We start from the raw sequence: 15,291 nt of genomic DNA on the forward strand, positions 1-15,291 counted from the left end.
TTGAATCTCACAGTATGAGATGCCCCCTGACGCCCAGAACCCTGCCCCCTCTTGCAGATGCCAAATTAACTTAGAGCAGTGTTAATGCCTAAGAACCTTGGCACTCACTGGCCAAGGGGGAGTGGGCTGCTCTGCCATCTGGTCGGGGGAGGGCTAAGACAGGTTGGTGGAGGGGAGGCAGAGAGGAGGAAAGAAAGCTGGGCTTTGTAGTCTATGGATAGATCTGGTGGTCCTAACCTCACCCAGGCAGGCACCGTGGTGTTTGGAAGATTGGGGGGTAGGGGAGGGGGCTGTCATGGATTTCTCCCTAACCTCTCTTTTGCCACTGGCGGAAGTGAAGGTGAATGGGAAGGAAGATGGTTGAAGCCTTTCTTGGCTTTGAGAGGAGAAGCAAAGGGAGCACTGTCCCCTCTTTGCAGCACTGAGTTCCACCCCGGGAGAGGGAGCAGTAGCTCAACAAAAGCATCGATGGTCTCTGACCATGAAGAATCCAGAGTCTTGCTGGCTCCTGAGCCCTCCTAGGCCATCAGAATCCTCATCACTGAGGCATGTCCCCTACCTACCCACCCACCCCCCAGCTCAATCTCAGACCTGGGAGAGTTCATCCAGTTTGACAGGTCAGGCCAGTAAAGGGGCCAGAGACTACCTGTGAAGTGTCCATGAGGCAAAACCCATCATGTGGAGAACATTCTTCTGATGGCTTGGACAGGCAGGTGGCCTGGTGCCTTCTGGGGAGATCAGCCTTTAATGATCTGGGCAGCCCGGGTATCTGGCCTTTTTGTAGCCCAGGGGTCTGGAGCCTGGGCTGACCCAATGCCCACAGGCCATCGAAATGCCCGCGGGACACAACTCCACCAGCCGCAGGAGTTCCCTTAAAGCCCCGAAGCAACTGACAAGCGAGAGTTTCAGGAGGAACAGAGGCTTAGACACTTTCCAGGCTGACCAAGTTAGAGCCAACACTTCGAGAACTTTCCTCTAATAACATGGATCGGCTGCTAACTGTGACTGGGGCAAGAGGAGGGCTTTCAATAGTTAAGGTGCCTGAATTTGCTGAAGAGGGAAAGCCTTAGCAGGAAAAGCCTTTATCTCATTGTAAAGAAAGAAAGGCCAATGAAGACACGTCTGTGCCCCCCATCCCATGACTAGTGCACTTGAGTGTGTAAATACACATACATGGGCACACGTGTATAAGGGTATGTTCATGCATGCAGACACACTCAAAGACAGGCTCAAGCCTCAAGGAGGACAACAACTGGTCCCCCAGTGTCTGCTGTCCCCCAGAGCTGTCTCGTATAAAGCGTGGGGGCGGGAGAGTGGAAATGGGGACTTACATAAGAGCATATGAGGTCGAGTGCTCCAGGGGAAAGGTGAGGCCAGATCAGAATCCTGAGTCTGGAGCTTGGAGGATGGAGGAAGGACCTGCTTCTCCAAAGTCCTACCCCCACTATCGGGCAGGGAGAGCTCCTCTGACAAGGCCTGCCCAGGATGCTGGGGCCAAATCTCCAAAGGTCTCAGGTTCACAAAAGTTTACCTGGGACCCTGGTCTTTGAAATCTTAGCTGCCATGCTTCCTAGCTCTGTGAGGCTGGGGAATTAACTCAACCTCTCTATGCCTCAGTTTCCTCATCTATAAAATGGGAAGTGATCGACCCCAGAGCTCCCAGGAAGTGAGATGTGTAAAGCAGCCGGAGGTGTAATAGGTAATAACATGGTTACGATTATTATGATCATTGTTCTTTTGGTTTAATGCATGAACCTTTCCCCAGTCAAATATATCTGGTGCTCCGAAATGAGATCCTGGGACAGAAAAATAGTCATTCATATTTGCAATGCATTTTGTAGTTTCCAACCTACCTTTGTAAGCAGGACACAAACAATGTATCATGTTAACAATGTATTTGACAATGTGTCAAGCATGGAGCTCCCACCCCTGCTGTGAAGAGGGTTTCATTATCACTCCCATTTTACAGATGAAGAAACTAAGGCTCAAAAAGGTTGCCTGACGTCACATAGCTAAAAACAGGCAGAGCTAGGGTTCCACCCTGCCTGTGTGACCCCAGACTTGACTCTACATGGTTCTGTTTGCTCTCCACAGTAGCTTAGGAAGAGCAGACATTCTCCTGTGTGTGTGTTCGTAGGAGAGGCAAGTAAAGTTCAGTTAAACAGGCTTGCCCAAGTTCATTCATTCGCCCAGTGTCTATCGTGGATCCGCCGGGGACCAGTACTGTGCCGGGCACCGGGGTGAGCAAGGCGGTGACCTAGCAGCCTGCAGCCCACGAAGCCCCAGATACTCACATCCCTTCTCAGGGCCACTAGCCTCTGAGATGGCAGCTGGGGGAGGGTCCTGAGGCAGCACTTAATTACCCTTGAAGCCTTACGCCCTTAGACCCAGGAATCTGCAATTCTAGTCCGTAGATAGAAAGAGCTTCATCCATAGGGAACACTCTAGAATTTTCAGGAGAAAAAAAATAAAGCACCAGTCAGAAAACTAGCTCTTGTAAGATTATCATCTGGCTTTCTGTGTGTTCTGTCATCTCGGATGAGCCAAAGCTCACACTGGTGGCTCCCAGTAGCCCCCTACCCGTGGGCTGACCCAGGCGGGCAGGCCAGTGGTCACCTCCTGACAAAGACACCCCTTCGGACATCAGGGGCCATGAGTTTTTCTTTGCACCCTTCCTTGTGCTCTGTTCCACAAACCAGAGTACAACAGAGGCAAACTGTATTTTTTCCCTTTTGTATGGTCACTCTGTTACTCACTTGAAGGGCATTATCTAAATTCATCCTCATAACAATCCTTTAAGGTAGATATTAACATTATTCCCACTTTATCTTTTACTGATGATGAATCTGAGGCCCGAAGAGGTTAGGTAGTGGGCTCAAGGTCACAGTGGCACAGGGGTTGTGGGTGACATGCACACCCGGGTCTTAGGAGCCTGCCCACCGGTTCCAGTATGGCCGGGTGAGTCTCAGATGGCTCTCCTGGGGCTGCCGCTAAGGAAGCTAAGCTGAAGGCAGCTCTGCCCTCGGGACACTAGTAACACGACCATGGAACAACCATCCATGGGAGTGGGGTTCAGTGGGGCCAGCCTCTGTGCCTCCAGTATTGGGGGGGTGGGTAACCAGCCAATAGGGTGCAGGGTTCCGGTGGGAGCCTGCAGGCTGGCTGTGAACCTACGTTTCTCATGGGGCCCATTTGGCAGAGGGATGTGTGGGCAGAAAGCCCAAGACAGGTGACCTGGACGTTGAAGATGACACAGCCAGACAGGCAGAGGCCAGCCTCCGTCACCAATGGTCATGCTGGGCGAACTGCTGCTTCCCCGCTGAGCTGGCCCAGGCCGACAGACCAGTGCTCCAAAGGTGAAGTTCAGCTGGGGCTCTAGGGACCTCCCACGCAACACTCACCTTCTTGCTGGGGTGCGGTTCCTGGTCCGGGTCCTGCTCCCGTAGTGACACTGAGGGGGATTATGGCTGGGCTTCCAAGAAAAAACAGTTACCTGCCTTCAGAGGTCTTCCCCCACCTCCCCATGCAGACTTTGCCCTCTGCCCAGCGTACCAGGCCCAGGCCTCGTGGGAAGGGTGACCTTCCCTTAAAGCCGGGCCCTGGGCTCTGCCCCTCTCTCTGCTTCCCAAAGCTTCACCCTCAGTGCTGGCAGGAAGAGGGAGGGAGCGTGGTGCCCTCAGCCCCTCCTGCTGAAACCAGCCCATCTCCCTGCTTTGCTCTGTGTGGGGAAAATGAGAGCGATGCTCTGGCCCGGCATCAAGGGGGCACATGGAATCAATCTGGGGTCTTGAGTCCTTTCCAGGAATGTAGCCAGACTGGCCACTCCTGGGGCTGGGAAACTTTGGGCCCTAAGGCGGCTCTGGAGACCTGGGAAGGGAGAGGAGGAGGAAAGGAAGGACTTGGGGACAGGACAAGGGACCCAGAGCAGTGGAGGGCTGGAGGAGGGCCCAGCCGAGGAGCATCCCCCCCTCAATGGCCCAGCTCCCTGCTGTAGGAGCAGCCCCAGGCCTGAGGTCCTGGAACAGGTCTGGGGTAGCCACAGCAAGGGCCAGGCGTCAGCAGCCATGCTCTCAGTGCAAGGCCTCCCCTTGGACCCATGATTTCAAACCTGGTGGCTCAGGAGAATGACCTGACTGAGCTTGACAAGTCCTGCAGTCCAGACCCAATTACAGCAGAATCTCTGGGGGTGGAACCGGGCTTTGGAATTAGAAGACCCTCCCCTGTTCTGTGACAGTCAGGTGGTGCTGATCACAAGAAAGATGCCCCTGGCATTTCAGGCGTATGTAGTCCCTGCTTGCCACCTGTGTCCTCAAGCCCCCTTGTGACCATCTGTGCAGGGGCGCTGGTGTCGGGGAGCAGGCGAAGGGGATGGAATGAGTTCAGACTTTGCAGAACCAGCTGTGTGTTCAGCCGCAAGTTAATTACGTGCTCTGAGTCACACTCTGCTCGTCTGTCAAATGGGGATCATAAAACCTGCTTCCTGTGTATGTTGAGAAGAGTCCATGGGATAACGATGGCTGAGCGTGGCACAGGGCTCTGCCATGGTAGGTGTTGGTTAATTGGTTGCGAGTGTCATGAGGATGCTGGTTGACCTTGGAGGATCTGTCTTAAACCTCTGTGCCAGCCCCTTTCCTGACGCTCCTCTCTCTGCTCCCACAGTCCGGCCCCCAAGAGCCACTCTGAAAATGCCGCAGAGTTCACACTCCATGCCTTGGCTCCTGCTGCTCTGCTGCCTCAAATGTTTTTCTTCCCCTCCTTTGTCTCTTGATAACTACTCATCCTCTAAGGTCAAGCTCAAGTGCAACCTCATCCATGAAACAGAATTATGATCACTTCTGTCACATATCTTTGTACATCTACATAACATAACAGCTAATGTATATCAAGCCCTTCTATATGTTTGGCTCCATTCGTATATTAACTCTCCTAAGAGGTGTTTTTACTAACATTCTTACATTTGAGGAAACTGTGGTCCAACCAGATTAAGAGACTAGTCTGACGTTGTACAGCCAGTAAGTGGAGCTGGGATCCAAACCCAGGCAGACTGGTTTCTGGGCTCACACTCCAAACCACCAGGCACACGGCCAAATTGCATGGCATGTGCATTGTTCTGCCTCGAATTATGGTTCCTGGTGTTCATGTCTGTCTCCTTCACTGCATTATCCCTGAGAACTGTCTTCCCTGCATGTGTATTTTCTACAGCACCCCAAATCATGCTATATTCAATTTAGGGATATCACAAACCTTTGTGGAATTGAGGACACAACCCCTGTTTCCAAGGGGCCCCACTCATCACAGGGATCAAAGATATCTAATCAAATCAAACATGAGGAGGAGGGTGGGCACTCTTGTCAGTCAGATACAAATAAAATTTTGTAGGAATGATTCTCCTTTTAGGTGCTAATAAGCATCCTTGCCATTTTTAGAGAAGATCTTTCACATACCAGGAATGGTGTGAAGCACTTTTCCTATTTTATCTCATAATCCTTTCTGATTTTTCTATAAGCCTTATCTCTCATCCCTGCAAGGCAGATATTGTTGTCATCTTTGTGTAAGAAGACGAGGCTCAAATTGCTTCGGTCACTCATTTAAGACTGCCGCGAATCATTGGCATAGGATGAGAGTTCAAATTCAAGTCTGTCTGAGTTCATCTGGAAGATGATTACCCGGTACATTTCACAATTTCAATCGAAATCGTGACATGAAACCAGGCCTTGATTTTTCTGTTTCATTGTTCATGATGTGGGAGGAATATTTTTGTGAGCCCTTCCCACTTCTCTCTGTTGCAGATGTGATGGTGACTCGTCTATCATGAAATGTATTAGCACTGATGATGAAGATGCTGGGGAGAGAGAAACAATGGTGGGCGCCATCGCTGGACACTATAAGGTGAAAGCTTGTATAAGAGTAGAGAGAGAAAGAGAAGGGTTAGGTTAGAATGGTGGACAGACTACTTCAGCCGGCTTTGCATCATTCTAAACATCAGGACTAACAGTAAAGAAAATCCATGGCATTGGTGGAAGACAGAAAGGATGTCCTCAGTGGACTAGAAGGGATGAAGATTTCCTAGAAAATAGGAATAGAAAATAGAAAAATAGAAAATAGATTGGCAGATTAGGTCATGTTCAAGAGGGTGCCCACGGCCCACAGGTCAAGCATGCACGGTCTGCCACAGAAACTGGGAACTGTGCCAGGTGTGCCCCCGACTGGGATGCAGGGACAAAGGAAGGAGGAGGGGGAGTTCCTGGGTCCTGCAGAGGTCGTAGTCAGAAGGATCAGCTTCCTCCCTATCCCAGCCCTTCTTGCTATCAGGGGCAGCTCGGAGGTTTTGTCAGGGGCAGGACACCAGGGAGAAAATGGGAGAGGGGAAATTCTTTAGGCCCGTGGTGAGCTTAAGATGCACTGATCCGTAAAGATTAGGAAAGGTTGGCAATGATGATGAGAAGGCCGAGGCCGCAAAGACCACTCTGGGTCCTTGATGCCATAGCCCTTGTCCAACCTGACACCTGCCTTGTTACGTTCCCAACTGCAGACTTGGATAAGGAGATGCACCACTTCTAAAAATGGGATCGTGTATTAATTTTTCTGCAATGTACATATGGGCAGTCGCATGTGCACTTACCAGGCGGGTGAAAAACCCCAATGAATTGCCATGGAGATGAAACCTGGGATGAGATTGCCATGGTAACCAAATTGTTTCTAAAAGGCCACACCACCTTGGGGAAGTAGAAAGCTCCAGTCAAGGACTTGAAGTGAGAGGCCAAATCACAGACCTTCCCATCAGGGCCAGGTGCTCTTTCAGTCTCTTTTTACTTCTCTCTCTCTCTCTTTTTTAAATCCTTGCCTTTCTTTGCCATCCCCAAAGTCAAGAGATCTAGATTTTGGAGACCTAGATTCAAGCACTGGCTATGCCACTAATAAGTCGCAGGGACCAGGTATCTGTGGACCCCAATGAGGCATGAGGAGATGGGCTACTGGCCCTCCTCTCTAGATCTGTCCTGACCTGCCGTGTGACCTTGGAGCAGTCATTGATCTGTTCCTGGCTTTCCTCCTGTGCCAAGTGAGGGGGGTGGAACGGATTGGCTCTAAGATCATTCCAATACTTTTCCCTTTCTTTCCCATGACCCTGCGTTGCTGGGCAAACCACTTCCCCAGGTGTAGGCAAGCTGAGCTGTCCGTGGTGCTGAAATCCAGCTGGGCCCTGTCCCATTCTCAATAGACCTGGTTGTTTGCAGCACCTTACAGACTTCTAGACACTCCCCTACCAGGAGTCCAGGGCCTGCTTGCAGCTGGAGAGAAGACTCCAGAGGGTCTTGGAGTTCAGAGAGCACTGGAAAAGGAATCTCGAGAAGTGGTCCTAGCCTGACTTTGACAGCTCTCAGTACGATTTTGATGCAGGCACACCTCCCCTGGGAACCTTTGTTTTCCCAACTATGAACCTGAGGTGGGGACCAAGATGACCTCTAATACCATATGGGTCCAGAATGGTCCTGGATGCCTGCCTGGGCTATAGGGTAGGGGAGAGCCTATAAAGGCAGCCATTCCCCACCTGTCCCAAAGCTCAGGCTTCTCTAGTGGTGACGAAGGGTGAGGAACAAAGCACATTCCTTGGTCAGGAACATGTGTTCTTTTGTCTGGAAGAAAAGACAGGCAGTCAGCAGATGCAGCATTTGCATTTTCTCAAATGACAACTGAAAGCTGAGGATGATTAGTGCTTTTTATGAAATGTGTCAAAATGATAATAAAATCTCTGATTTATACCATCTGCTTATTGATCATCTTTCCAGAACCCCCTTCACTCCTCAGTAGTCCAGGATAAAAAAGACAATGAAAGGAAAGCTTAAACGGAGCTCACACTAGAGGAAACAAAGACATTGTGATTCACTCCAAAATGATTTGTGTTTTTCAGCCTTCGACTTCCTCACTTGGCCAAGTAATGTGAGAGTTGGGAGTGTGAAGTCCCTACCAAGAAGGGCTCTTGATTCAAGCCCGGCTTCTGCTCCTTCTTAGTGGTAAGACATTCTTTCCAAGCCTCAGTTTCTTCATTTGTAAAATGGGGGGTTATTGATACATATCTCTAAGTGTTTGTGGAAAGGATTAAATAATGTGATTTATGAAAAGGCTTAGCAAACACAGGGTCTGGAACACCTCAGAAGTGATTGTTTGGCTTATCTGTAGTTGCTTAACAAACTACCTTCAAACGTATTTATGGTTTGAAATAACTCTATTGTCTCTTCTGGCTCTTTTTTTTTTAAAGATTTTATTTATTTACTTGACAGACAGAGATCACAAGTAGGCAGAGAGGCAGGCAGAGAGAGAGAGAGAGAGATAGGAGGAGGCAGGCTCTCCACTGAGCAGAGAGCCCGATGCGGGGCTCAATCCCAGGGCCCTGGGATCATGACCTGAGCTGAAGGCAGAGGCTTTAGCCCACTGAGCCACCCAGGCGCCCCATCTCTCCTGGTTCTGTGGGTTGACTGGGCAACTATGAGCCAGCTGGGCAGACCTCCTGTCAGTGGGAACCACAACCACCTGGGGGTCTTCTGGAGCCTTGGCGGGAACGTCTGGAAGGCAGGGTTCAGCCCGGATGCCTGAACCTCTCCTTTACTCAGTCTCACGGTCTCTCTTTCTCCACCTGGCTTCTACAGCAGGACAGCTGTACTTACTACATGGCAGGTTTTGTCCCCAGAGTGTGGAAGCACAGTTGCCAGGCCTTCATAAGGCTTAGGCTCAGAATTGGCATATTTTCTTCTCTGACACATCCTATATATTAAAGTGAGTCACAGAGGCAGTCCAGATGCATTGTGGGAGGGAAGGCTACATAAGGCCATGAAGACTGGGAGGCACGGTTCACTGGCAGGTGTCTTTGGAAACTGACCGCAACATTGATCAATACGTGAGTTTTATAATTGGAATTCCAAGTATGCTTCCCTCCCTTGTCTGTTTTTTCAGAAGTATCACTTCTTGCTGAGCTGGCACAGAGTCACTGGAAAGTATTTGTTGATGCTATAGAGTAATTTAGAGTCATGTGGACGCCACCCAAACCACAGTCCCTTGGGATGGGTGTCATGTTTGTTTCTCCCATATCACCCCACTGGCCTAGGACAGGGCTCTGCATATAGTAGGTATTCAATAAAAGCTGCAAATTTTGTTGGATATTGATATTTCTATACCAGCTTTATTTTGGTTAATATTTTCTTCATGTATCTTTTCCTTAACCTTTTCCTTGCACGTTTTCCCTGTCAATATATGTTAGGCACATAAAATATAGCTGGATTTTAAAAATATAATCTTTTTTCTGGTGCATTTCATCTGTTTCCATTTCTTGTGATAACTAATATAGTTGGATCTACTTCTACCATCTTATTTGGTGTTTTGTTTTTTTATCATTTTTTAAAGATTTTATTTATTTATTTGACAGACAGAGATCACAAGTAGGCAAAGAGGCAGGCAGAGAGAGAGGGGGAAGCAGGCTCCCCACTGAGGAGAGAGCCCGATGTGGGGCTCAATCCCAGGACCCTGAGATCACGACCTGAGCCGAAGGCAGAGGTTTTAACCCACTGAGCCACCCAGGCGCTCCTTATCACTTTCTTAATTGCTTCTTTTCCCCTCTTCTTTCATGTCTTCTACTGATTCAGAAGTAACACATTTTATTTCTGTTCTTAGTGGTCACCTCCAGTTTTTAATAGCATTCTTGACCAAACAGTCTGAAATTAATCGGTATCTCTGCCTTCATCCTAGACAAAACAAAGACTTCCAATGTTTAACCTCTGATGACCTCTCCTATCTACCAAGTTTTCTTGTCTAGTATTTTATTCCCGCCTTTAAACTCTCTCCAAAGTAGTCATCATAAATATGTATTTTTATTTTTAAATTTACATTCAGTACAATTTACTCTGTGTGTGTGTGTGTGTGTGTGTGTGTGTGTGTGTACTAAGAACCTCGAAAAATGCTTGTATAATTGCCAACATAATTAAGATAGGCTTCTACTAGACAAACAAGTTTCCTCATCCTGCCTCTTTGGAGTCACACCCCCCCTTCCTGCCCTTAGCCCCTGATGAGCTCTGGTTTGTTCTTTGTCCCTGTGGTTTTTCTTTTCCAGAATGTCCAATAAATGGAATCATAGGATAGGTAGCTTTTCCAGTCTGGCTTCTTCCACTTCCCCTCCCGTAGCCTCTTGCTGCAAGTGTCTGTAGTCTATTTCTTTTTATTGCTGAGCAGTATTCCATCATATGGATGGATCACGGGTTTGGTTTTTTTTTTTAATTAAATTTTTATTTTTATCCATCTTCAGTTGAAGGACATTTGGGCTGAATCATGTTTTGGTGATTATGAATAAAGCCAACATAAATATTCATGTACAGTTTTTGTGTGTACGTGTGAACAAAAGTTTTCATTCTCTTCGGAAAATACCTAGGAGGAGCACTGCTGAGTCATGCAGAGAGTATATGCTTAACTCTATTAAAAAAAAAAAAAGAAAACCTGCCAAGCGGTTTCACACAGTGGTTATTACAGTTTGCATTCCCATCAGCAACGTACAAGCGTTCTAGCTGCTCCACATCCTCGTGAGCACTTGGTTTGGTCAGTTGTGGGTGTGTGTTTCCTTTGTTTGTACGTGTGCCTTTCTGTGTGTGTAATGGTATCTCATTGTGGGTTAAATTTGTATTTTCTAGTGAATGACGGTGTTGACCCTCTTCTCAGGTGTTTATTTGCCATCAGTGTATCTTCTTTGGCGATGTGTCTTTAGTTCATTTTTTAAGTGGGGTTGCTTTCTCATTGTGGAGTTTTGAGAGTTTATTATGTATTTTAGGTACAGTCCTTTGGCAGATAGGTGATTGGCAAATATCTTCTTCCCTTCTGTGGCTTGTCTTTCCATGCTCTGAACAGTGTCGCTCAAAGAACTCCGCACCTGCCCCATCCACTGGCTTTTTCCCTCCTGCTCCTGTGTCTATAGTACCTAGAGAGTGCCTGCCTAGTAGGTAGCCCACAAATGTCTATTAAATGAATGAAGGGATGAATGAATGGGAGAGCTGAGCTGGTCCCTGAGGAGGTGACTGTATATGGCATTCCCCAGAACAATGCCTTCTTGCTATGGTTTCTGTTCTTCAAGCGATCTTCTGAGCTCTAGTTTGCCTTCCTAGGTCTCCTGACTCCCAGAAAAGTGTCCCCAGAATAATGAGCATGAGTAGCCTAGTGACTGAACAGGCAGCCTTCATCCCTCCCGTTCTGAGTTGAGGAAGCAGTGTTCTAGTGGCTCATCATTGAGTTTGGTCAGTCTGGAGAGGCTGGCCTCTTTCTGAGTGTCTTGACCCAGCTGAGTTTCTGGACTCTCCTGAAGCCTGGACCACGGTGATTGCTCTGAAATCCAGCCCGGGAAGTGCAGGACTGCAGCCTGAGGACGCAGCCAACATTCCTCCTGCGGCTTCTCTCTTGTATCTCTCTCTTCCCTGCTCAGTCCAGAACTGAGAAGAATGGCTATGAGGACCTCCAGGGATGGGAGGACTTTCCATCATTAGGGAGAGTAAAAAGGAAGGGAAAAGTTTTGGGGTGGAAAGTAGCATGGCACAGGAGAGAGCTCGGAACAGGAAAAGTGCTCGAGAAGTTGTCTAGGGGCACCTGGGTGGCTCAGTGGGTTAAAGCCTCTGCCTTAGGCTAAGGTCATGATCTCGGGGTCCTGGGATCAAGCCCCGCATCGGTCTCTCTGCTCGGCGGGGAGCCTGCTTCCCCCTCTCTCTCTCTGCCTGCCTCTCTGCCTACTTGTGATCTCTATCAAATGAATAAATACAATCTTAAAAAAAAAAAAAAAAAGAAATGGTCTAGCTGAATCCGTTCTTACCAAAACTCAGTGGAAGGGGTTTGCCACCCATGGGAGCTGGTAAAAAAGTTTTACTTCCAAATGTGGGTGAGACCCAGTGGAGCCTTTTTCTTTGCTCTGAAGATAGTCAAATTGCCTCTTCTCTTAGTTTCCAAAAGAAAGATGACAAACCTCTTCTTCCTCTAGAGTTTTTAATGCAGCCTGAACCACAGAGGCAGAAAAATATCAGTGGCTCTGGAGCACTCTCAAAGAGAAATAAAGGTAGAAAGGGGGTGGGGATGGGGGTGGTGGATTTAGGTTTTTCTGAAGAAAAAGCATTATACTTTTTCCTCTGGGGTAAACTTCTTTAAAAATTAAAAATTGGGAAAAAATGAAAAATGAAAAATTGGAGGTTGCATGCTTTGCTGCCTGCCTCTGAGTTCGCTCAGTCTGTCTGTCTGTCTGCCAGTAGGAAGCAGATGATGCTTCTGCTAAGCCACTCTCTACCCCCACCTCCCCACCATCTTCCTGGTACCCCTTTCCGGTCGCACTCTCGGTTCCTCCTTGTATTCTTGACACTGACTCACTTGTCCTGGACCACATTTCTGCCTGAGGAGGAGAGTCTTGGGTGCAGCTAATTCTGTCAGATTGCCCTGCATGGCCCTATAGACGTCTCTTATCTTTGGGTTGGACTTGACTTTGGTAAAGCATTTCCCATCTCACGCTACTCACTCAGCCCTGTAATAGCTCTTGAAGGTAGGCTGCACATTTCACTGCGGGGTGGGGGTGGGGGGCTGGGGGGAAGCTGAACCATTCAGCAAGTCAGAGGGCAGAGTGACTAGAGCTCAGTTCTCCCAATCCAGGTCAGGTGTGAGATTTTTAAGGACTGGACCCAGTCTTCAGGCAAACTCAACCTCCCCAGAGCCTCTGATTTCCCAGGAAGTTGGGTCCATCCATTGTCCCCATCCCAAGACCTCTGGAGGCAGGGAGAACTCCTGTCCACAAGAAGCTGGGGGGAGGGGAAGGGTAATGCCCTGTGGGCCCTGTCTCATCCCCCAGCTAGCACATTCTCCTGGAGAGTTTCACAACAAAGCCTCAGGCTAGCTCGTCTTTAAGGCTCCTTCCAGCTTCACCTTCCAATGGTTCTCGGCTTAGTCAGGCTCTGAGACGCCTTGGTTCCTGCCGTCAGCACTTCCTTCGGTTTAAGAATAAAAGGAAGCCATCCTCTGAGTCCCCACGCATGTCTCCCACCCCCAGAATCTTCTTTGCTAGCTCCTGCTGTTGCAACTGTCAGGAGTGGATTTTTGGGTAATTGTTGCCATGGAGACTCTGCCTTGAGTTATTGTGCAAATGTGTCCCATCTTCTTCCTTATTTGGTGTGTATATGGATGCTTGCAAAACGGCGAGGTTGAAGGCTCTTCACCTCTCCCCCTCGCCCTTCAAGTTGGTTCACCTGGGCCAAAGCTTCTTGGCAGCCTGCTTCCCATTTCTGTCTTCCCTATGGCTTCCTGGCCAGTCGCTGCCAATGGGAAGAAAGTCCTGACAGCTGAGGACAAGGAGACCTGCACTCTGTGGGTTGAATGGGGTGGCCCAGATCCAGTGACATTTGGTGGCAACTGATCTCCAAAGCAGCAGCCCAGATTCCCAGGGCCACCAGTCCCTGGATGGGGACCAGAGCCAGAGCTCCCAGCACCTTTCTCCAAGAGACAAAGCCTGTCTACAAGTCGAGGAGCTGCTCACACAGACCTCAACTCCAACCAGCTTCCGTAACCGTCGCCATGCCCACCGATCCCCAGTGCAGAACCCCTGGCTTCACGCCTCTCCTCCGTTTCCCCTGAGTGTTCATCCTCCCACATGCAGATGATGGGATCATTAGCACTATTTTTAGCATGTCTCTTTCCTATCCAAGATCTGCCCTTGTCTCCCCATTGCTTTTTCTACCAAACACAGACTCAACCTGCATTCAAGGGCTTCCGTCTTATACCTCCTCTCCCACCAAACCAACCAGCCCTTAATGTCCTCTCTGCCCTTCCCCTCCTCCCCTTTGCTCTCTGCTCTCAGTAGTTCCTTGCAACAGCTCTCCGAGAGCAGCCTCACCCACCTTGCTCACACTGCCTTTACTCAGGTTATCTGTCCTTCCAGAATGAATGACTTTCCCTGATTCTTTCGGGAATGCATCACCTTCAAGACCCTACCTATGGCAGCATCCTTCCTCTATATCTGCTCATTGCACAGCTGCTGTTTGAAAGGCTTCAGCGTTGGGATGAGGGCAAGGGGTTGCAGTGGCATTGCAACACATTGAATAGAACAGGACAGTGGGACCTTGTCCCTCTGGTACTATCAGCTCTGCAGGTTACTCCAGGCCTGCCATCCCACGGGAGCCATGAGACAGTATACACACAGCCGCCCCCTCAGCGTCTACTCGGATTTGACAAGCTTCCCAATAAAGGATTCATCATTACACAACAGCAGTGGAACAAGGGAACTAGGAAAGCTTGTAAGGCAGAATTCTGGCCTTACGTGGGGACAAGATTTCTGTTTACATGGCTGCACAGGAGGAGACAGGACCTGAATTAGAATATCGTATGAGCTGCTGAATAACATATCTGATCCAGGACTGATCTTAGAGGCTGTTCATCGGTTTTTCCCTGAAGGTTAAGATGGACCTTCCTGCTAACTAATCTTCCTCTTCCTCTGTCCACTCTCCATCTCTGCAGAACTGTAGCCCAGACCATATTTTCTTGTCCTGCTGATGAGCTTTCAAGAGGCATGAAGATGATTCTTTATTGTGCAGACCCTGTTGTGATGTGAGGCGAAGTAGCACTGGGACCCCCAATCTAACAGAGGAGTTAGAGCCTCTGGCCCCAGAATGTGCCTAGTCTGATGGTGGAGGCACAGCCCCTGTTCTAAAAAGCTCTTCAGTCCTTTGGCAGGAGCTGGGGTGGGAGGGATGACACACGTAAGTTCTGCTTCAATGATACGTGTAACCAAGTACAGCTGGACCAAAGTGCCAATGCAAGGAAGGAATCACAAAGGTAGGAAGGATGATGGAGTTAAGACCTGGTTTGGAAGGCTTCCTGGAGGAGGTGAGTGCTGAAGGAATGGTTTGGTGAAGACAAGGAATGCCATACCATGTACTGTTACCAATGTGTGTTTGGCCTGAGCTGTCCATTAGAGATCGGAAATTCTGTTCCTGGTATCGATGAGTCTAGCTCAGATCTCAAGTTCTTTCACGCTCTTATTTGACTCTTGGGGGGCTCCAAGTCCAAGTGGGGTTATTGGCTCTGGCTCCCCAAATTAGGAAAGTCTGAGACTTTAGGCACAGCTCAGTCCAGGGGCTTAACTGATACTGTCTTCTCCTTCTCTCCCCCGCCCTCTCTTAGAGGACCTCATTCTTCATTCTCAGTAGCCCTTCCACACAGCAGGAGCAAAGGCCTCCACGTGAGGATGTCTTCATCTCACAGAGGCAGTGATCACTTAGGATTACTGCTAAAAAGAGC

This window comes from Martes martes, assembly GCF_963455335.1.
Source record: "Martes martes genome assembly, chromosome: 16".
Classification (NCBI taxonomy): domain Eukaryota; kingdom Metazoa; phylum Chordata; class Mammalia; order Carnivora; family Mustelidae; genus Martes; species Martes martes.